General features: G+C 38.5%; 1 long non-coding RNA gene across 3 annotated transcripts in view; it reads left to right on the plus strand.

Annotated features, from left to right (window-relative positions):
- The window catches only part of LOC141946364 (uncharacterized), a 177,116-nt gene that overhangs the window by 47,002 nt on the left and 111,405 nt on the right, over positions 1 to 18,709 (plus strand). Inside the window, exon 2 of one of the 3 annotated variants that reach the window (XR_012629817.1) lies at positions 10,721 to 10,757. The exons of the other annotated variants lie outside the window; for them this stretch is intronic. This is a non-coding gene — a long non-coding RNA (uncharacterized LOC141946364). The remainder of the gene's footprint in view (positions 1 to 10,720; positions 10,758 to 18,709) is intronic. 3 annotated transcript variants of the gene reach the window in all.

An 18,709-nucleotide genomic window follows, 5' to 3' on the forward strand; every position in this document is an offset into this window, starting at 1 on the left:
GAAGCATCTTTGAAACAACCTCTGATAAACAGGAATAAAAGAGATGATCATCCAGGATCAAACATCTGAGAAGCAGGGTAAATTAGCTTGGGTGACGGTCCACTCTATCATGGCAGCAGTGTTTCTGGCTCCTCTATACCCTACTGATCTGGCACTGTAAATCTCAGTGGGCTATTGCTGAAGTGGCCTCAGGTTTGCAGTGGCTTAGTGGATTGTCTCCCAAGATTTTTATGGTGGGGAAACAACAGGAGTAATTTTTCACATGCATCATCCCTCGAGAAAGATGACTGCTAAGTAGTGATGCTGCATTTGTAGACAGTGACCAAAAGGGTTCCTTTGTGGGAGAGACCTCATGGGATCTTGGTGTTTCTGCTGGGCTTCAGAGGTTTCTGCAGCGTGAAGATACCTCTCACTTCACGCAGGTGCTAGTGAAATGTTATTCTTCAGTGTGCAGTGCTAAGCTGCTGCCACTGACACCACACTTTATTCCTGATATATTTATCTCATTCTGTAATAAATTTGCTAAAATTTGGTTCATCCACTCCCCACCACAGACGGCAGAGACCATGATCCTAAACATATTCTGTGGATGCTTCCCTTGGTCCTGTTTTGGGCAAGTAAACAGAAAGGGAATTTGTACTAAAAGTGTTTTGGATTCACTCTTATTTTAAGTTTGATTATTTAGATGATGCATGGAAATTTTTGATGTCTACTAAATCTGATGTGTGCTGTAAGATATAGGAAAAGTTTGGTCTTACACATTCTGCCTAGCAAGTTAACACATGTCAGCTGAGCTGTGCTAACTGCCCAATTTTGTGTTCTTTGCCTGTGGCAGCTATATAATGGTTCAATTTAGCTGGCCCTCAGAGAAAGCACCTGCAGAGATTTGGTGTACCACAGACTGTCTCACCCCTTACAGGCATGCAAAGCTGTGAGTTTCTCAATTTGACCACAGCAGTTTACTGCGTGCTTGTGCTATCTTGGGTTACAACATATGCGTTGTGGGGACATACTGAAAGCCAGAGGCTCTCCCCAGATACAAAGCACTGAACACCTGCAGGATGAGCTCCTTCTGGTACCACTCACACTCTGGGAGAACATAATTGCCTCCCCTTGCCTGTATGACTGCTGGAGGACATATTTTCAGTGGTGGCTACGTTGCACATTTGTGGCTGCTGAAGTGATGGGGTGGAGAGCCAAAGACTGGGTGTTGTGAGGCAATTGGTGTGAGTTACAGGGGAATGAAGTCTGGCACTGCAGATTTGCAACCCATTCTAAGAATGCTAGGAAGTGCTATTTCTGAAGATGTTTTGCTACAGAAATGCATCACACCCCATCTGGGGTGCAAAGGGGGAAAAGAGAGAATGAAGTAATATATGAGGGAGTGACAGCAATTAAAGAGTTGCAACAAACACTTGTGCTTTAGGGGGCATGGGTGGCATGAACAGATCTGAGGAAGGGAAGGAAGGAAGGACAGTTAAAGGATGTGCATTAAACTGCATGTAAAGGCTGTGATTCTTAGCTTAAACTAGCAGCTAAAAATTTAGTATGTTAAATGAAACTCAATGACCAATCTACTCCAAGGCCCTTGTATGCATTAAAATTCATCAAGAAAAAGAAACACGGATTAAAAAGAGTGATAAAATAATGCTAACAGTAAGAGTATGGTGCTTCTCAATCAATATTACATGTGAAATACATGCCTGAAAGCAAGCTCTGGTATTCACAAAGTAGAAAATAGAAAAGTAAATCTATGCGATCTTCTCTTCTCATTTCAAGAAAACATTTGGTAGGAAATACAGAACAGAGATTAGCAAATAGAGCCAACTACAGAAGGAATTAAAGTAAATTTGTTTCAAATGAGAATAGAAGCATAAATTTAGTATTTAGGGGAGCTGGAGATTTCATAACTGGATCATCACAATAGCAAGTGTTATATACTTCAGAATCGGCTCTTATGAGACATGGCTCCTTCAGAAAGCAGAACTCATCAATCCTCCAAAATACAGTAAGAGTACTTTTAAACTGATGTATGATCTATGTGAGACTTTTATAAATTAACATGTTCTTCCTAAAATTCTGTTTTGTGGTGACATATGTAGGAATTACATTTTCAAATAGAGCACTATTTGAAAATGGAAGTGTCAAATCAATTTACAGAATTAATTCCATTTATGAAACATAAAACTGAATAAAACATCCATTCTGAAGAGTTCAGTAGCATTCAGAATGTCACTCTCTATCAGCAGAACATTTAGGACATTGTTTCTTGCAAAGTTGTCTTCTACATGTCAGATTTCATCTGCTAAGTCATATATTCTTCAGGAGTTAAAAGATGGTTTGTGGGGGAAAAAAAAAGCACTTGAGGCAGAGCTCTAGCTGGTACATATAGGGATGAGGAAGGTAAGTAGCTCATCCTATCTCCATTCTTTCAGTGAGTCATAGGCTGACATGGCTAACACTCCCTACGCAATGTACAGTTCTGGATACCTGTTGAGATGATCCAGCTATCCTGGGTTGAAATGATGATCTTTTGCATGTGGGGTTCTGAGCTTCTTCAGACAGCACTGATCAGGGATCTGGTCATATTTCCAGATCTGGGAGCAGTATATCCATGCTAACCAAGAGGTGACAGCATTTAGTCTGGGTTCTACACTAAGGCTATGTTGCTGTCAATGCCCATGCTAGACCTCCTCATGCATAGTGTCTACTGAGCTTAGCTACATCCCCAACGGCCCTTTGTGTTCAACACAGGTGCTTCAGCTAATTAACTCAATTAAGCATGTGTGGAGAAAGCAAAGAAACATTATGTTCAGTCAGAAGTGTAAGAAAGGAATAAAGGCTGTGAAATCTTCAAGAGATTAGCCCTGTAGCTCACAGGACAGTCTTGTTTGCAGAAGGCAATGGATTAAGAAGAGGAGGGGCTTTTGGATGACTCCTGAGTTTCTTGATGCATTTGAAAAGTTGCCTTGACCATACTGGAGTAATTAATGGGACTTGGCATTTCTGTGTGTACTTAACTACAGATTTATGCATGGTAAAGCTCACCACTGTCCAAATGTACCTGTAGGGCCTCAGCTAAAGCCTTTGAAGTCAGTATCAGTCTGAAGTGAATGAGAGGTGGATCATGCCCTTAAACAAATATTTCTGGAAAGCCCACTGTGCATATGGAGAGATATTTTCTTGCTAAGCTGACATTTTAAAATTAAATAATTTTTTGGCTCCAGGCCTTAAAGGAAATGGGACAACTTTCTTTCACATATTATTTTTTAATGATGCAAAAAGTATGTTTAAGCTTCTTTTTATTTTAAGGTGACTGTGTATCTTTTTCAGACTTTTCTAAAGAACTCACCCCAAGAACAAAAAATACCCCAAACCCATTGATGGAAGAAAAAGCATCAGAAATTACTGGCCTGAAATGTTTTTGAAAGTTTTAAGTTTGGAAAGCAGGGAATAAATGGAAACTCTTTTGCAACCACAAGAACTATTTTGCACTGTATGCCAGTCTGTGGGTGTTTGTGTGTGTCAGAGCTCGTCAGGTAGTTATCAGGGTTATATTTTCCATCCATGCTTATGACTCACTCAGAAACAGATCCAGATTTCTGCTGTTGTTTTGTTATTTGTAAGCATAAATTGAATAATCTGGGTGATTAACTTTCAGACTACAGAATGTCCAAAAACTGATTGCTGCAGTGCGTCACCACTGACTTCACATAAGGTGATCGATTAACAATTTTACAGTGCAAGCTGTAAAAGTTTTAGTTCTCACTGGAGAACTAAAACTTTTAAGAAGTTTGGACAATGAATATCAAATTAAGTCAGAATTTAACAACAGTTATTTTCATTTCCTATTGTGAGTCTTCATTAAATGGAAAGCAAGTATTGCATACCTTCTGCAATCTTAGTAAACTTTTGCTATCTGAATTGTGCTAGTGATTCAAAAGAATCACTTCTAGGAACTACTCATCATCAGTTTAGCAGGGACACTTGTCGGTTTAGCACAAAGTGTTCAGAAGTTACATTTTTGTACAATTTAGTTAATAACTTGAGTTATCTTGGGTATGGATTCAGAATATCAGGGGAAAAAAAGAACTACATGCACGTGTGCTTCTTGTTACTATTCTGTTGTAACCAATTGTTGCTAGTCCAACAATACTGTAAAACAAATGGCACTATTAATGTATTTGGGGGATAGATACCAAAGAACCTTTGGAGGAGGTTAGTCCTTGCATGCCCAGCCTTTATGTACTGTTAACACCTGGGTGATGCCTGAGGCATGCCAGTCAATAATTATATACCTTCATATTTCTTTCCTGACAGGCTGTCATCATTAGTTCTAACTGTGAGTTAAAGAGAGATTCTTCATGCCTACCCTTTTTCCCTGTTCTGAATTCTACAATATCTTCTGCAAAATCATTTATTTCACCAGCATGTTCATTACAACCCTTTTGCATATAAAAGAAAAATAATGCTGTGCTGGATCTTCTGAACTACTTAAGTGACAGCTGCAGAACAGACTATTTGAGCAAACACATTGCAGAAAGTAATTTGCAATTAAAATATTTTTTATTAAGCTCCTAATGACCATATTTTGATCTTACTTTAAACCAGGACCATCATGGTTTGCACCATCAGAGAAAGGCAATGGCATAGCATTTGCATGTAATTTATGCATGGTCACACCAGCAGTGGGATTTCTGTGAGAAGCAAGAAGTCATAAAACACCGCCGTGTCAGTAACACGTGAAAGTTGGGTTGGAACAGGGAAGTTCAGCTCTTTACACTAAATTGTAGCGTTGAAGGACAGAAGGAATCATTAGGTCATCTGGTCTGATCTTTTGTATAATATGAGCACCTACCTCTCTAATGAGATTAATAATTTGCTATTAACTGGTGCATATGTTGCATCTGACTTATAGAGCTCTTACAGAAAAATCTTTATGTGAAGGCATTTAGATGTGGGGAAACTACATGTCCATTGGTCATTGCTCCAGTGATTAATCGTTCTTGCAGTTGACAACTACTGCATTTCCCCCATCTAAATTTCCTAGCTGATTCTCCACTTTTTGAAACCTGTCTGTAAGCCATTATCCTCAAAGAATCAAATCAGTTTTTTTGACAAGATGTACCTTCCAATATACTGTGATGGCTGGTAGTAGTATTAATATTCTTATCCTTTAATTCTTTGAGATGTAAATCCTACATGACTTTTGCATTAATCTATCCTGGATTAATACCAGGATCACTGGTATTTAGTTACACAGGTCATCTGCTTGCCCTTCTATTGAGAGCTTTCACAAAATTAATGCTCTCTAGGTATCTGAAATCTTTCTGTTATTGCAAGCTGTACTGGAGATGAGTATCAGTCAGCAGGGCATTTCAGCTAATTCTTATGGAATTCTTGGCTGAAATTTTTCTGAATCTTCTGTTTTAAAGATATTTATCTCTTGTGGATGTTGTTCAACATCCTTCTTAATTACTTACAGACTGCAAAGTACTGCAATGCCCTGCAGTCTTATACATTATCCTTTTTATTGTCTCAGCAGCTGCATTTCTTGGTGACAAGGCTTTAGCTCTGGTCTAGGTATAAGAGCTGGCAACTGTAGTGAACACTTTCCATTGTGTTTCATAAATACTATGGGGACAGTCCATCCCTTGACTTGCAGGTGTAATTGTCATTGAGTTCAGCAGAACTTGTGGCAAATACGGTAAATGAGTTGTAGAGCAAGGTAACATCCTCTGGTTGATAAATTGTATGAATGAACGATCTCTCACTCTCTACAAACCTTACCTTGCTCTGGTGGGACTTGCAGCTATAGTCTGAACAAAATAGACAAATCATAAACATGTATTTTGTGAACGACTGTGTGTTTGGACATCATTTGGTGTGTGTATTATACTAGAGCCACTATTATCAGTGTTCTTCAGGATGCTAGTCATGCACTGCTTGGTCTTAATACTAATCTAACACAGTTAAATGTAGTTCCTAAAATTAGAGCTCTACTTGATTTCAGCAGCAGAAGAACACATAGTTTCAGTAATTGTTGCTGAAAACAGTCCACAGAGTGTTTAGAAGTGAACAAAGTAGTACAAATCTATAGAAAAGTATTTTCTAGTAGTATTTGTAATGTTTTTGTAATTTCTTTGTAAGATTGGAAGCATTCATGTTTTTAAAATGTCAGGTTATTTAGAAACAATTATGTCTGACTATTATAAACATATTTTCTTGAAATATACTGATAGCAGTTAAATTGGTGTTTGTTGAACAAATGAATCAACTGAAATGATAAGAACTAAAATTAATTTACTTACTATTTTGAATGCATCATAAGTTCAAGGCATAAAAATTCTATCTTTGGTGGAAAAACACTTCTCAAGGATAGAAAAAGATATGAGGAAAACCCATGCAATTAGAGGAAAACCACAGAAAAAACCCAATATACATAAAGGTACCTTTCAAAGAAAGGATATGCTTTTTGGCTCCGATTAATAGAGCATTGACTCATCCTGGTTATGAAAAACATTGTATCAAAGCATGCTGTAATAACAGAAGAACAGATACCTACTGGTTACCACAAATGTGCACAAATACAAACAAACTTATGTATACCCACATGTGTAGAGTTACAAACAATAGCAGCCCTAAACATTACTTCAGTGCACTACCTGGAAAATATTTTGTCCAAGATGTGCTGAAATTGGCTGGGCAACTTTATACTGATCATCCTCTGTTCTGACATGTTTTATGAAGAAAACACAGGAAATTGTATGTATGTATCTTCTTCATGCCAACAGTCAGAAAGGACAAAAGACTCAACTTGCAGCTTGAAAAACGTCAGAAACGCAGAATCAAATGACATTCCATCACCCATACACTTTCTGCGCTGAGCAGCCTACATTAGAAACAGCATGTACTAGCAAATATTGGCATGTTATTTCTTTCTTGATAGACTTCAGAAAAGTTTTCTGCAATTACTTTATGTGGAAGGGCAATGAATAAGACTAAAGTAACCATTAATATGGTGGCTCTTGTATTAAAAGTAATTTAGATATAGTTGGGTTAGTTTTACCCCCAAATAAAACTGTCCAGTATTAGTAACAGTACATAATATCTAGACATTTAAACAAAAGAGGTGTTTACAAACTGTTAAACATTAAATGAGATTTGTTTAAGAACACTATGTTTCATGACCAAAAAAGAACCCTGTAAGTTATAGAACAGAGTACAATATATAAGGGAAGAGAGAATAAAAAACGTAAAATAAGCAACCATCATGAATATGAATAACAGTGAAATAAATAAGAAAATTAAAACCTACAAACTCTTGGTATCATGGCAGTATCTATTGCCAATTGCTTCAAAGAAAACAGAGAGGATGACAGGGTTATACCAGAGTCTGAAAAAGAGTAACAGTGGCTTAAAAATATGAAACCAGCTAATATTAGCTAATCAGTTGGATGCTCATCTTGGACAAAATATGACAATGGCTAAAACGGTACTCAACAAAATGGGAATGTGAAGCAACAACACCCAAATTTTCACAGCCCCCCACACAGCGGTTTCAGAACTAAGTCACTGCCCACTGCTTTGCCCTTCACAGCCGTTCTTATCCTGAAGGTGTTACAGTTCACTGAGAAGATGCAGAATGAAAGTCGTGAATGTACTACTACAGCATGCACTAAACCTACCATGTGCCCTCTGTGCTGGTTGTCCAGCATTTGCACAAAGCAGAGTGCTCTCCAGATGCACAGTGGTGTGATAGGGAGACATCTGAGAGATTCCTGAAGCTATGGTGGCCACGAGGACAGTGCATCTAGTCCCACATTGCCCTAACAAAGAGTCACTGAGAACAGGGATCAGACAGATTATCCTGGTGGTGCTACGCTGAACATTGTGCACATGGAGTCAAAGGACAGAACAGGAGTTGCTAGCAATCATCCTGGCTTGGTGGAAGTAAATTTTCCTGAAAATATTTGAGTTCTGCTTTTTTTAAAAGATAACAAATCCAACTGGTAAAAGCAACTGTGTTGATGTAGCATAGCTGGCCATCAGCAAGATGACTTCAGTTGCACAATGTTCCACCTTTCAACCTGTTACTATGTGCAGTCAAAATGAGAGAGCATGTATTCTTCCACAGATTAAAAGTTTGCTTGCTGATATATATGTATGGAAGTATGAAGGACTATCAATTGCAGGTTGATTCTGCAGCGCTGTGCGGCCCATGCATTTCAATCAACTTTCTGGAAGAAAATATATTAAGAAAAGGATGTAAGATACATATATAAACTTTGCAGGTGATACTGAGACTTGTGGCTTTGTAAATCAGGGTAAATTGCTCAGTTTGAACTGGATAACTTTGTTGACTTCGGAGCAACCAAGTAATATGATATTTTTTAATATAAGCAGAAACAAACTAGAACCCAAAATATGACTATGTTCCCACAGGTGCTTCCCCACCACGAACAGGGCTTTCTAACACACCTGTAACCAGTCACTCTCAAAGAAGGCTTAGGAAGGAGGTGCAGTCCTGTATCTTTCTCCAATCTAACCTCTAGTTCAGTCAGCATTTTTAGGTCTGAAGCAAGCAACATTATGTAGTTTGGGGTCTGATGCAAATAACATCAGATAAATTTGTATGGCTGGTTTTATGCAGTGGGTAGACTAGAAAATGTCAGTGCTGTGACAGTCTAAATGACACAGAGTAACAGCCATCCTTTTTGCTCTAACATGCATAAAAGTATCAAAACCGTACCCTCTAAATAACATAATGTATCACAGTATATCATTCACCTCAGCTTTTCCCACCACAAGCTGTGATATAGCACAAGCCATACAAATTGTCACAGACACGTCAGGTATGCTGCTGTCCATCTTTTTTTGTTTACTGAGAAGCATGTAAGGTGCAAAATAATATCCATATTCAGTTGCAAGCAAACCATTTGTTGACAATAAACACAAAAATACAGGAGCCCAACCTCGCACTGAACAGGGTGTGTGAAAGCTCTGCCTGTCCTCAATGAGTGTGTCCAGGGGAATTAACTATCTCCCTGACTTTAAAGACAGGTTTTATCAGAGATCAAAACTGCTTAACTAGAACAGGATAACTCTTTGTACAGAGAGATCACTGATCGGTCAGGTGACCCATATTATACAAGAAGTTTTGAAACCAAATCTCTGAATTCCCCTCTCCTGCCCATTGCATCCTTACAGGGCAAGGTCTCCCCCTCATTTGCCTTTCAGATCAGAAACAGTCAATGGCCCTTAGTCTGCCCAAACCCCTTGCTTAGGAAAGTTTTTTTCTTTCCATCATGCCAGAGGGAGGTTGCTCCCTTCTGCACACAGGTTCCGTCCTTGTGCCAAATCTTTCCTTCTTCTGCAGACTCCCATGTCATGTCCCCCCTCCTGCTCGTGCCCTAGAAGCATTTTGTACCAGACATGTCCAGGAAGGGTGCAGTTCTCCTCCCTCCAGAGGGTCCCCAGAGTACCGCAGCCAGGACGAATTGCTATCCTTCCTCCTGCCTGGCCCTCCTGCCCTCTTTAACAAAACATAATAAATGGTTCCCACAGAATAAACAGAAAACAAACTTGTTAACTACTTACACAACTGCTCTCAATCAGTTTGAGAATTTTTTATAAAATGATTCTTGGAATAATCCAACATATATATATATAATATATGCACTATATATAGTGCATATATAATATATTTCATAAAATGTAGTTCCACTTGGCAGGACATGCTGCATGCTGTCTGTTTCAGAAGAAAAGATATTCCAAAGAGACTGCAACAGCAAATATTTCAGATATTAAAACAAAAAGGAAGCAAGATGAAAAGTGAAAGTGCTGAGCACAACCAACGAAATTAAAACATAAGAAAACAAGTGTGATAAGAGAACATGAAAAAAACAAACAAATAAAAAGATGCTGCAGTATATAGATCCAGGAAATTACTGCAGCCGTTTTTTGTAATAGCATTTGTTTTCCACATTGCATATTGCCTCTATACATTTGTATTTTATTGATATTTTAACACTTGTGTTGAATAGCAGAAATACAATATATAGAGTATTTGCAGAACATAAGAGTCTAATGTCCATAGAAGAAATATGGAGAAAGTTACATGAGAAAGGTAAATCTGTAGGGACTTTTTAGAGTATTTATAGGAATGGACTCCGAACTTGGGCACTTCTTTGATGCTATGGGTATCATGGCTTGGTCTTAAGGATACTGTCCATTCTCACTGGCAGGAATTACCGCTTTCTGCTGTGCACACTCTGGTTCTCTGAAAACTATGGATGGTGCTGGTAGGTGTCATCCTTCTGCCAGTCATCATACTGGTTGTGACAGGCTCATTACAGTTCACTTCTGCACAGCAGCTTTAAGAGGAACCTGCAACTTCTTCTTCTTCTTCCTTCACATCCTGTATATCATTTAAGAGTGTTGTACTGTATTTCTATTTTGCACTTTTGTGATTTACAATCTCCTACAAGTTTCTGTTGATATGTGAAATAGTCGTTACTGCTTCTTTTTGGTTTGGGAAGGATTTGATAATTCAAATATTAATTAACATTTTTCTGAAATTCATAATATTGGCAATTCTTCTTGCATTTACAGCTGATAAAACAGTGAGATAGATTTTTACATTCTCAATGGCCATATAAGATGTGAGCTTTGAATGTAGTGATCAAATATTAAATACATTTTTACCTTTAATTTGCAGAGACACTACTTTGAGTCTTAAGAATAATAGTGTTAAGGTATGGAAAACATTATTTATTAATTTTTATTTTGGCATGTTTCTGATCTGTGAAGAAAAAATAGAAATCTCATTTGTAACATGAACTTAAAGTTATTTCTCAGCATGGCTTTTACACTAGTTGACAAAAGGAAAAAAGAAATAAAAATTATTTGACTATTCACAGAAAATGGATTTAATACATTAGCCATTAAATATTATTCTAACATTGATAGAATGGCTTCAATAACAAATACTTTTAGTTGTAAATAATGCATTTCATTTCCAAAACCTCTTAACCTAATATACCCTCAAATATAATTTGACCAGGTCTAACAAAGCTCAGCTGGGATTTCTCCTCTGAATATTGGAAGGTTGGTACCTTTTCTGAGATAACTGTGAGTGATCATGGCTTCTCTGGGTATACAAAGAGAAGACCCCTCTGCCCGGGCTCTGCCTGGCTCGCTGCTGTTCTGTTTGCATTCCCACCCTCTCTAGTCCTGCAGGGAGTGGGGATCCCAGAGCCTCCCCACAACAACCACTAGCCTTGGGAGGGTATCGCAGTTCCCTGAAGGGGATTCCTCTCCCTGGATATGAGCAGATGTTGCTAGAGAACAACTAAATTACAGAACAGGCCATAACTTTGCCTATAAGAAATGGGCAACCACAGAGGTGTCCTCAGTCACCTCACAGTGGCTGCTCATAAGCAATGGGCAACATCTTTGTTCACCTTAGTGTGGCAAGTCACTGGGAAAGTAAATAGTCCCCACTGGTGGGAGAGGGGGTATTTCTCCATTTAGGTAACATTTTATTTTTGCCTATCAGATGGCCTGACTTAAGTGGGGCTGGATATTTTGTTGTGCTGTTACAACCCTGATGTCCTCCATGGGCAAAGGAGGGGAACCTCAGTCACATGGATGCCAGACTCTGACAGGAAGCAAGTTTGTGACAGGCGAGTGTGCAGATGATGTCTCTTCTTGCTACAGGTGAATGGACAGGCAGCCTGGGTAGCTCCCTGCTCACAGTCACCCCAAAGTCAGAAGCTCCTTCCTGTCCATCTGACCATGGCACCAGAGAGCCATCTGGGGCTACATGTGGTACGGCTGTACTCAGTCTGAATAGGACAGTAGTTTGCTGAAACACCCTGCCTGCTAGAACAACCTGTACAGTCACTGGAGGAGCAGTGGTGGATGGGATGGGTGTTACATTTACATAGAAAGTTTAAAAAATATGTTTTGGATTCCCAAAATATTGTTGGGGAGTATAAAGCCTTTAGCAGTAATAAAGATTACTTATGACAAAGGAGTGCAGTCTGGAAGTAGGAAAATTAACAGTTAGGAATATGATTAGTTTTCGCTAAGGGCCATTGAAACTTCAGTGTAAAGGGTATTCTCTAAAACTTTCATCTGTTTTCACGATCTTGTCTTTGCTCACAACCTGTGCATTAAAAACAAAGGCTAAATAATGCCTGTGTCCTGACCTTTGAAGAGGTTTTGGTGAGTGTTGCAGATGTTATGAGGCATCAGCCATGGGAGACACCTAACAAATCCATTTGAAGTTTTTAATTTTAAACAACAGGAGCCATGATTCAACGCTTAGAATTAACCTATCTTTGTTATAAGTCTTAATTGATTAATTGAGGGAAACTGTTTTATTTCTAGACACATTATGTGAGCCTGAAGGCATATTTTGTAACTATCACACTCTTTTAATTGTCTATTACTGTTTGAGATACCAGGGTCCACTCAGAAATAGCAAATAGGCTCCATTATTCACATGAAAGAAATGAAAAATATTAAAAAATAGTGTTCATGGAAATATCCTGGTATAATTCAAAATCCAGTAAAATCTCCTTATCATTCTGAAAACCTGTGTATGTTCTCCTTTTTGACTGTCATATTCGTGAACAAATTTTTTAATTATCGCCTTGTTAACTGTTCTTCTCACTAATATAAAATGGCAGATCTACAGCATCTGTAAATACTCATGAGGACCAAGTAGGTAGAAAAATGATCACATCAACACTTTACCTTTCAGTATTTTTTTCTGGGTGATTGTCATGTTTGAAGGGCAGAAAAGAGTAAAAGGCCTATCTTTCTATCTTTTTGACTCTTATGGCTGTATTCAGTGTAATAATAATGTACTATCAGATTTAACTGTAAAGACTTTATCTATGGCCTTGTATAAATCGAATTTTTATGGGAAAAATAAGCAAGGATGGGATCAATGAGGCAAATTTGGGATTAGGAAAATAATACTGTGCTTCAAGGAGCATCATAATATGTTTAGATTAATCATGGATTAACATCATAAAAACTGAAAACCCATAGTTGCTAATCTCTTTGAACTAGACTGAGCTATTCTAATCCAACACTGAACAAAGTTTTCACATGTGGAATGAGCCAGGAGTTTGCAACTTTTCTTTTGCTAAAATCCAGATTAAAAAAATACTTTTGATGTATTTGTTTCAGCAAAGGTTTCCTCAAGGCTTGGGCAGAGTTTCATGTTGAGTGAAGGAGAGGTAAAAAGATTCCAGCCATGGAATAATCCAGGCGAGGAACTTCACCTGGAAAGTAGGCAAGAAGAATAAAATTATATGGTTTTATCCTGGGATGAAATACGGTGGGTGGTGTAATTACACCCATTTCAACTGAAGTTGTACCTGCCCCTGCATATAGTAGGGAAACAAATCTTTATTTCGCAATTAATGAATAAATTGCTTTAACTGCTTTTGTTCTGTCTGAAAAACAGGGAGAGAACTTAAACTATTCTCTGTCACCTGAAATTTCTGGTGACACCTGAACTTTTACAACAAATTAACAAATGGCATTGAAAAAGCTGTGATACTTAGGCAAAAAAGGTTTCTTAGTGAGAAATCATGATACACTCAGTCAGCCTTTCCAATAGTCCTGGGTCAATGTGGTTAGTACAATTGCTGCATGCAACAGAAAGACAGGAGGTGCAACAGTCTGCTTAAAAGGTACATATAGCCTGTTGACCCAAGCTTTTCTACAGTCTAAATAACAACCATTCCAATCACAATCATTTCCAATAGAAATAATAGTGCAGCTGATTTACAAACTATTTTTTGGAGTCTATTTGTCTATTTGCAAGACATTTACTAATTATAAATAATTTGCATATTTTGAAGAGTCTGTTATTCCATTGTTAAACTAAATTAGGTCAAAGATCAGACCAAACTGAATGCTATAATTCTTGAAGGCCTCAGTTTTTAAATCTAATTGATTTATTTATGTAGAAAATCCACTAAATTGAAAAGGAGAAAGATAGGAATGTAAAGATGTTTCTGTCCTCTGCCCTTTTGCCAGTAACCAGCAGGGATCTTCTGCACTCCCAAGATCTTCCAGGTTCCTACTCTATCAGAAGGACTACTTCAAAGCTCCTAATGTTCCACATTTAATTTTTATGTCAAAAAATAAGAGTTGGAAGTGAAGTAACCATGAGGACGTGCACTGCTGTTGGAAAGGATTGGCAAGCACAAACATGGGTGTTAGGAAAGTGGTTTGACAAGCCTGGAGGATGGAAAGGGGAAGAAAAAGGTGAATTAATAATATTTTAGCAATAATGTATGGTTAGAAAAGGCAAACAACAGTGGTTTTTTGTTTGTTTGCTTTTGGTATCTCCCTTCCTGCCGCATTTTTGAAACATTTTTTTTAAACGACGTTGTCCTCTGTTATCCAAAGTATACACACACAGACAGACAGACACACAAAGAGATATCTTGGAAAAGTTACCTTATTTAAAAGTGAGCCTCAGAAATGTGCTTTAATAGTAATTGCAGCTGTCCCTGACACACTGAGCAGTGGTCAGCTAATTTGTGGGCATTGAAGTCATACAGCCACCAGCTTCATGAAAGGATTGTCCCTGGGCTGTGGTACAGCAGTTTGCTCCAGTGCCACTTATTTCTTTGCCTGGAAGCATGGGAGATAAAAGACTAACCTTAAGATGATAGTGCAAGTCAATAGTAAGGTCCTGAATGAAGTGGGAGACACAGTGCTTACAGTCCCTGCTGGACAGCAGTCAATATCAGACATCACACTTAAATTGTCACAATTTGACCTGACAATCCTTTTTCAGAAGGACCAGAAATAGAGCTAGCCAAGTTACCTTGCATTTCTGAAGAAGGTCATGAGGAGGTCACTGGCAGATGGAAGTGTGTATTAAAGATGTCTAGTATAAGTATAAACATGAACATTTCTAGCCTGCATAAACATAAATGTTAAGATGCATAAGGGATTGTTACCACCTAGCTGGAACAGGAGCACAGTTAAAAGATCTTTATAAGGAACAAAGAGAGATGTTTGCTCTGTTCATGTGAAAAAAAATTACTGGGGGAAAAAAAAAAAGAGACTTATATAGTCAGCAATATATGTTCTAAAAATGCAATTTCCGGATTAATAACAAAGACACTGTTCTAGTTCACTAGTTCCTTTAGGACGTGTGCTTTTGACCCATGCAACATATTGTGCCCCATGGCTCTTAGCTGAACTGTGACTTAACTGTGCCTATTTTTTTTAAAATGTGTGATGTCTATTAAAACTAGCTGGTGCTTGTACCAGGACCCCAGTGGAAATGAAAGAGATGTCTCGGTGGACTGTCCATTGGTTAAATATTAAAGGATCAAACTTTAATATTTAAGTGTGTATGCAGTATATTATATAAAACAAATTCCCATCTGAATATTTTAAGTTTTCTCTTTAATCTTGGGAAAGCCAGCCTTTCCACCCCTTAACTCTAATTAACCAGATAAAACAGTATTTCAAGGATATATCTCCTACAAAAAGAGTCAGGTTTTTCTGTAATTATATATATCTTTGCTCCAAGGCACTTATTAATTTGCTTAAAAGTCCATGCATCATTTCACAGATTGTTTTAGCACTTGTCATCTTATCAGTCCACGTCTGAATAAGGCACACTTGAAAAAAATGAAGTGAAAGATTAAGTATTCCAGCATGCGCTACATTATAAATATAACTGTCTACATTTTATAAATGAATTTCCATAAAAACAGAGCAACATAGAAGGGTGAGAGGTGATGGAGCACAGTGAAAGATGATGGGCCTGACAAATGCAGATGGGGAGGGAATCAGAGGTAGCAGCAGGATAGATAGAGCTGGAAATCTTCTATCCCCCTGCAGCTGCAATACTCCTTGACTCTGCTATTTTGTGTCTCATGTGCCAGGGAGCAGGAGGAGCAGGTGCTCTGCAGGGCAGGGGGTGGTGGTGGGGCAGGAGAGGCAGCACCCTGCTGCTGAGGGCTGCCGTCCTGCCCTACCCCAGCAAGGAGGGTAGAGTCGCCTGGTGATGGTAACCCACAGTCCCCATCACCCCAACATCATGATGAGGCAGGTCCACCATCAAGGCAAGAGTGTTCCGTCCTTGAAGTATCATAGTAGTCTAGAAACAGAAAAGAGAGGTCCTTCAGGTTAGTGAAACTGAGACCCAGGTCCCCAAAGGTATTTCTTCTGCATACCTCTATACACATACACCATTCAAGTGCTCAAAATTTCTGCCAAGCTACCACTTGACTCGATGGGTGTTTAAATCCTGTAGTTGGCTGACCAATGACCACACACTATGCAGCCCGAATGCTGAGGTTAACCTGCGAGTTAGCAGTGGCTGCAGCCTGCAACTGGGTTGTAGATTAGATCTAAATCTAATCTCCAAGTCAAGGGTTTGAATGTCACCTTCCTACATGCCAACTGAGGTCTCTCATCATGGGTTGTCTGCTGTCTTGCAATCAACATGTAATAATTTGTAGACACTGCAAGGGCTTCAACAGGAGACCTGGTCGGTCTGCAATGAATAGTGCAGCTCTGTGGACAGATGTGTAACTTGACCCTGAGCAAGCTGGCTCCAGAAGCAACATAAGTGCATCAGAGCTGTGTTTCACCCAAGTGAATTAGCCCTGAATGCTGAGATAGCTGCATGGGGTCCAGGACCTATCCACTGAATTGGTCAGGCACTTGGACTAGATGATCTTTGCAGGTTCCTTCCAACTGAAAACCTATTCTATTCTATTCTATTCTATTCTATTCTATTCTATTCTATTCTATTCTATTCTATTCTATTCTATTCTATTCTATTCTATTCTATTCTATTCTATTCTATTCTATTCTATTCTATTCTATTCTTTTTACTTGCCGGTTGCTCTGGAGTCGGATTGAGCATATGTCAGCCATTGTCACACAGATACAGCCATCAATCAGTCCTTCACACCAAATTAACCAGAATATAGGTGGAGAGGAATGGCATTTAGGTCATTTAGAGCCTATGCAGAGGCAGATGACTATGCCTAGTCCCACTTCTCTGCTCTTCAGCTGTGGCTGATTTAGGCAGATCCTCACTCAACTGATTTCTGATTTTATATCTATTTTTTTTTTTAGTCAATCCTTTACTCTCATCATTCATTGCCTGGGAAGTTGTATTTGGGCTGAGAAATCCATGAGGTCACAGGGGGAATAAAAGTTAACTTTGCAACATTTAAGTACCTTTGAGGATCTGGGCCCAAAGGCTTAATCCTACACCATCAAAGTCAATAGGAGCTTCCTGAAGTTAGAATGGGAAATTGAGGTAAGAACCTGAATATGTTCTTTTCTCATTTCTTTTTTATAGTTTCTGTTGATAAAAAGCCTTGGAGTAGCAATTCTTCTTTGATGCTTCTGCTGTAAAATCAGAGTTCAAAGGGGCTGGTTTGGATCTGTACAATAGTCTGACATTGTATCCCTTTTCTTCAGCTGCACAATCATATAAGAAAATTGAGCAATAGAATGAATTAAAAAGAAGTGCTATGAAAATCTTATTAATTTTACTGGATGTTTCGCTTACAAGAGAAACTTAGCTGAGGAATCAGTATTTGCCAGTTTGAGTGAAGAAGGAGCGGAAGCGGTTGTACTACGCAGGCAGAGGTATGGAGAGGCAGAAAGGGCAAACTGGAAAAAGAAGGAAGCAGAGAGGAAGAAACGCAATGTAAGAGCAGCTCATTTTAGTTAAGAAGAAGAACTTTGACCTGAAAAAGTCAGGATGAATCTTTGTGTTTTTTTCAAACATAAATGAAATATCCACATATGATCTAATATGATGCTACATTTGCTTCTAATTAAATGAAACAGACTCAAGCTATTAATTTGGTGTACTAACTTGTCTCTGTACCTGTTTGAATTGCCAAAAGGTTCAGCAGAAGGTTCAGAAAATTTTGTAACGGAAAATTATGAAATAATCTGCTGTTAGGAAAATTTTATCCTGGTATGACTCTGGTAGATTAGATAATAGCTATTTAAGTCTTGAACCGAAATCTGTCTAATGTAATTGGGTGTTCACACTCTTTGTAGAAATTGCTGTATTTCTCTAAGATCTTGGTGTCAATGTTATCTTGTTCTGCATATGAAAATATTTCCTTTTACCACGTTTAAAAATTTTTGCCTCTCACTTTTATGGCAGTTCTTATATCATGTTAACAGCAATTTTGCCCACTTAACTAAAGCTGAATTATTCTACAGAGGGAGGAATCAGAGAGTGGTCATACGGAAACTCATTATTCATTGACTAAGTTTGGAGAAATTGCTTGTCTGCCGGCAGTTGTACCCCAAAGACATTTTGATTAAACTTTTCCTGCAGGTTTTCCTACTCATTTTTTTGAAAATATTTGTTTGAGGGGAAATTTTTTTTCCAGGTGTCTGGAAAGGAGGAAGACTGAATTCCATATCTGAAAAATTTGGTTTGTCTCTGAAGGAGCAGATAGATCAAAGAAGTGGAGCTGGATAGGTAATAGAAGAAAAACAGGTGAGGAAGAGAGGAAATGGAGAAAGCAAGGAGCATCAAGATGAAGAAGAGTAAAGGAGTCAGGACTGAGCATATTCACACTGTATTGAATGGAAGGCAGAGCTTCCTTCCACAGGTGAGAGAAGCAGAGAGCCCAAAGCACTAGTAGGGGACATTGTTAGTAGGGAAACT

Source organism: Strix uralensis, chromosome 1 (genome assembly GCF_047716275.1).
Source record: "Strix uralensis isolate ZFMK-TIS-50842 chromosome 1, bStrUra1, whole genome shotgun sequence".
Lineage (NCBI taxonomy): Eukaryota > Metazoa > Chordata > Aves > Strigiformes > Strigidae > Strix > Strix uralensis.